This window comes from Papio anubis, chromosome 6 (genome assembly GCF_008728515.1).
Source record: "Papio anubis isolate 15944 chromosome 6, Panubis1.0, whole genome shotgun sequence".
Taxonomy (NCBI): domain Eukaryota; kingdom Metazoa; phylum Chordata; class Mammalia; order Primates; family Cercopithecidae; genus Papio; species Papio anubis.
In genome coordinates this window covers 86,073,493-86,079,492 of record NC_044981.1, presented here as the reverse complement: position 1 = coordinate 86,079,492, position 6,000 = coordinate 86,073,493, and positions in this window count along the sequence as shown.

The window sequence follows — 6,000 nt, the reverse complement described above, 5'->3', positions numbered from 1 at the left end:
ATGTTTATAGCAGCACAATTCACAGTTGCAAAATTGTGGAACCAACACAAATGCCCATCAATCAACAAGTGGATAAAGAAACTGTGGTACGTATATAAAATGGAATTACTGCACAGCCATAAAAAGGAATGAAATAACAGCATTTGCAGTGACCTGGATGAGATTGGAGACAATTATTCTAAGCGATGTAACTCAGGAATGGAAAACCAAACATCATATGTTCTCTCTGTTATGTGGGAGCTAAGCTATGAGGATGCAAAGGCATAAGAATGATACAACGGACTTTGGGGACTTAGGGGAAAGAGTGGGAGAGGAGCAAGGGATAAAATACTACAAATATGGTGCAGTGTATGCATGGGTGATGGGTGCATGAAAATCTCACAAATCGCCACTAAAGAACTTACTGACGTAAACAAATACCACCTGTACTCCAATAACCTATGGAAAAATAAAATAAAATAAAATAATTATTTTTTTAAAAAAAGACACATAATACCATGCACCAAAACTAGACTCTTCCAGCTGGGCTGGAGGGGAGAAGGAAAAAAAGAAAGAAAGATTTGACTTTCTGGGGGAAAGGGCAAGATCTAAAGAGCCATGCAGGCAAGATCAACAGACACCTTAGCAAAAGCCCTCCACTGGGAGCTTGTATGAGTGGCCAAGAGCCAGGTGGGAACGGAATAGTCATCCATAGATTGTCTACTCTTCCCTGAAGAGAGCACTATCCCTCGTCCAGCCCCAGAGGCTAGAGGCTGCACTAGGTTGTTCTCTCAAGGTCCGCTAAGGATGGCCCCTCAGGGGCAGCCTGGCTTGGCCCTGCCCAGCAAGAAGGATGCCTTCCTGTGTGCTGGACTCAGCTTGTTCCCTGTCTTACTCACTCTGAGCAGAGGATGATGAGCTCACAGCATCCCATAGGACCAGAGAAGGTCATGGACTTTCAGAGTAGTATATAGGACCTAACAGGGTAGTATAATGAATGTATTCTGAGACCCCTGAACAGAGACAATGTTTATTCGCACATTTATTTAGATGCTTTATTTAGATGATAGTGATAGATGATGTTACTTAGATGATGTTAAAATTAGTTTGTAGCAAATATTCTGAATTCTGGGGGCCACATCTTTCTCCCATCCCCACTCAGGGTGCATGATATATTAAGGAAGATAATCCCTAATGAAATATCATGTGAGCACATGAGGAGTGGAGATCTCAATTTGACTTTATGTAACATCCTTGCAAACAAACCACTGTGTTCTATCCTAGTGGCATCCACACTAAAGTTAAGGGTGAGTGGAAGAGGACAAGGACCCAAAATCAGCTCACACTGCACATTCTGTGTCTTAGTGCATTTTCCCTCATCACAGATGAGCTCACCTACTCCCTCCCTCCACCATATTTCTTCAGTATACCGGTGTTTCCCTACTCAATGATACATGCACCCCTGTAGTTAAAAATGCTAAAGTTTCAATAACTGGACATCTTTAAGAGAAGAAAAAAGAAATGGCAAGGGGATATATTCTTCACCTAGTAAATAAGACCAGTACCTTTGACTTTATCTTTGAAGGTCTGGTCTTCAGAGGTTTTAGAGCCTATTCATGAACACAGATACTTAATTATTGAGATAGATTACATCTGCACAACCAAACATATAGCACATAGTCCGTTTGTCTTCTGGTGAGCTCTCTTCACGTTGAATTATTTAGTTTTCATCATTTTTGATTTTGTAAAGGTTAGATGTTAGATGCTGATAGTGATATTAGATTGGAGAGGATGAAGAAATCGATCTTAAAGTCATTCTGAAGCAGAATGAGAAAAGCAGTTTGTCAAAGTTGGCCTCAGTAAGTGCCACATTTCCCCCCAACCCTTACAGCATTTGACTCAAAAATTACAAATTTATCATAACATTTACACTGGCAGCACTATCTTTGGGAATTCTGTGGAATCTTTTTAAGTAAAGAAGAGCAACAACAGCCAGACATTCATTTGTTTACTCTCATCGTTTTATGCACTCATTTACTTGTTCATTCAGCAAATGTATACGGAACAGCCACATGTGCCTAGAAAGTCTACAGAGAGAGGGAAATGCTTGAGCTTTGTCTTTAAGATCAGGAGGTGTTTGCCAAGTGACCACCGGGAAAGAAGGGGAGAATTCCAGGCAGAGAGAAAAGCATCCGCAAAGAAACAAAGCATAAGAGAGCATGTTGGGAAAACTCCAAGCACTTCAGGCTTGATGGACCGTAGAGTGCCAGGGTTAGAGACCTGAGGGAAATGTGGCTGGAAATGACAGCAGGAGCCACGCAAAGAGATTGGCAAGATCACTGTGGCCACAATGGGGCAAGATTTGAGACAGACAAAAGTGTTAGAAGGCTGTTGCTGACAGTGACGGAAGATATATTTAGAATTTGACTCTCTGCAATATTTCAGTAAATAAAATAAGTGCTGATTCTTCACTTCATGCCAAATGATCATAAATTCAGGACTTGTTCTACCTCCCATCTGTGTAAGGTATGACTTACCTGGTCCAATCTACAAATATTTTAATTTGAACATCAGTTTGGGAATTAGTGCAACTAATGCAGATGCTTCTCCTTAATAACTAAATTGTTAACTTGGAAACTTAAAGAGGCAACTAAGAAAGTTAATAAAAGTCTGGACAGAACCACATAGAGTTTACTAAATTTACAAACAGATTGAAAGTACCTCACAAATCTAACTATAATATAAATCTGGGGCAATCTTCCTGCCTTTCTCTGAGGTGCACTGTGAATTGCCTAGTCAAGTAAATTCACAGGAGAGGAAAAGTGTTCATCTTACTTTCCAGTAGGTTTTGCAGTTCCCAGATACGAGCTGCCTGCAGTCCTTTGCAGATCCCATACTGTACCATTTTCACATGCTTTTCTGCATCCAGAGCTCATAGGCTTCCCATGTTTTTCAGGGGACAGGTCTCTTCCTTGTATTGATGCAGATGGCAGCGAACAATTCTTGGTCTCTCACTTCTCTGGGCAATTGATTCAAGATCTGACTAAATCAACTGCATTTCTAAAAGATTAGCTATGACTGGGTATGGTGGCTCACACCTGTAATCCCAAAATTTTAAGAAGCTGAGGCAGGAGGATTGCTTGAGGCCAGAAGTTCAAGATTAGGCTGGGCAACATATCGAGACCCTGTCTCAATAAGTAAAATAATTAGCTGAGTATGCCTGTAATCCTAGCTACTCGGGAGGCTGAGGAGGGAGGATTGCTTGAGCCTAGGAGTTCGAGGCTGCAGTGAGCTATGACTGCACCACTGCATTACAGCCTGTATGACAGAGTGAGACCATGTCTCTTATAAATAAATAAACAGAATGTTAAATATTTGCATTATGGGCTGGGCGCGGTGGCTCAAGCCTGTAATCCCAGCACTTTGGGATGCCGAGACGTGCAGATCACGAGGTCAGGAGATCGAGACCATCCTGGCTAACACGGTGAAACCCCATCTCTACTAAAAACTACAAAAACTAGCCAGGCGAGGTGGCGGGCGCCTGTAGTCCCAGCTACTTGGGAGGCTGAGGCAGGAGAATGGCGTGAACCTGGGAGGCGGAGCTTGCAGTGAGCTGAGATCCAGCCACTGCACACCAGCCTGGGTGACAGAGCGAGACTCCATCTCAAAAACAAAAACAAAAACAAAAACAAAAACAAAAAAAAAAATTTGCATTATGTTAATGAAGGGATTCACACACGTGCTAGGAAGTCAGTGCTCATGATCCTTGCTCTAAAAGTTCAAAAGAAAATGTGCCTGCTACAAATGCCAACTCTTCTCTTGTGTCCATGCTGTAGGAGGGGGTCTTAAGCCTTTCTGGCTTTTGGAAAGGAAGGAGAGAATTCTACTCTGAGAACCAGCTGAGACGTTTCCTTCTATTGTCCTGAAGCCCTCCATTATATTTTCTTCCATTGCCACACTACAAAATCCACAATCAACTACAGCTAAGAGTCATTGTGTGTCTTCTTATATTTGTGTTCTAGTAACACAGCCTCCACATCCCCCACCTATAAAATGGAGAAGGCAGTATTTACATCTAGTCCCTAGTATAAGATCTCTACCTCACAGTAAATAACACTGGAAGCCAAGGATTGCCTTATTCACGGTCAACCTAACCAGATGTTTTGCAAGTAGTAACAGCCAAAAGAAACTGCTCTATGAAGCTCCAAGGTCTGGGCCTGTCCTTTAATTATTTCACTAGCCTGATAACAGGGTAAGAGGCTAAATGAAGTTAGGGCATTGGTCCCACCAATGGGTACGTTATAAACCACTACCAACAAACACCTACATTCCCACTATCTAAGCAAAAACAGGGACAACTTTTAGCAATTTTTTAAAACCACCTGGAGGAGTGATGCAGGGCAAACAGAAAACTTTAATCACAGATGCCAACCCTGGAGATGCATTTGATAGCAAAGTCTTTTCCCTTCATGCCTGCATTAGTGTGGCAGCCAGAAGAAAAGCAGATTTTTCCTGTGGGTGGAAACCATATGCTTCTGAGTAGCAGCAGAGATCAAATTCAACTCCTCTGTCACAGCCTGCTCCGTTCAACTCTCTTTCCAGCATCCTCCTTTCAAAGAAGTTCCCAGGCATGAGCTGACTACAGACCCCTCTTCTCCCTGTTCTTTATCCGACAGCTTGGTTTTGAAATGAAGAGAGGTTGCTGAGGCATGTCTCAGCTCAGCGTGATGGATCCATAGAGTGGTTATTTAAATGGGCTGTTGTTCCAGGCTTGCCTGGAATGTCTATAAAGCATATGACAGAATTCTCCATTTCTCCCGAATCCCCTTTTTTTCGGTCATTTATGAAGAGACAAGCATTTTAAAAAATAATAAACCACAGCGAAAGCTTTTGTGAGACCTGTCTATAAACTAAGGGTAAGTATGAAAGCCAAGTAGGGAAGGCCATCTCTCTGACAAGCAGTCATTATTTGGGGAAGCATTCATGTCACCAGACAGGAGTTAGAAGCTCATGACTGAGGGGCAATATTCTTGATACAGTTTACTTTTCCTAGAATGTGTGTGCTAATTAACTCAGGGGAAAATTTATTTCCTATCTTTGACTCAAAATTCAATCCTCCCCCGATTCATTTTTACTTCAGATTAATTTGCCTCAGGACAAACTCCTTAACAAACTACCCTCGCAGGTTTGAAACAAGTAGAGAGGAATTGGGTATTGGCAAGCAGCCGTTCTTTATTAAAAGTCAGACCTGACTACTTCCTCTTCCTGAGGCAATCGTGATTCCCTCCAGCTTCACAAAGATCTAGCCGAGGGTTCTTCTTCAAATGATTAAGGATGAGACCAAGATATGCTTTCAGAAAAAATATTTTCAAGCAAGTCTGTCTTAACAGTAGCCATGCAAGAAGCCATTTTGAAAAAAAAAAAATCACACAATTATGAAATCTCCCTACACCTGGGGCATCAAATGCCTCAGCCTCTGGACTTTAATTTATATGCATCCTCTACACCAGACTCTTGAAGGGAAAAGTTTTAAAGGGTTGATTCTGTCATTTTTATTGTCTTACTAGCTTTAAAATCCAAAAAATATAGCAAATTTTTGTTTTTTCTTTTATTTATTTGAAAAATAAATATTAATTTTCAGCAATTCAAGGAATTCAGAAAAAATACCTTTTCCTCAAGTGAACAAATACATGGAATAAAAATTGATGTTTTCCTTCTTTTCAACCCTCAACTTCCTAAATAACTTGAAGTTTGTAGTAGAACAGCAATGTCCCCAAATCCAGTGTACACCACTAAGTCCTTGAGAGACTCGGCATGCAATAACTAGGTACATTTTCTCATGGCATGCACCAAACAAAATTGCTAAAAGTAAAATATTCTAAACAAAGCCAGCTAAAGATTCGGAAGAACAGTGAACATACAGAATTGTGGAGTAGCTAAAAGGAGTCCTGGAGTCTCCCCCAGCTCCCTTGTGCCTTAAACTGTCTTCCTTGAACTTCCTGAAATATCACTGTTAAATGT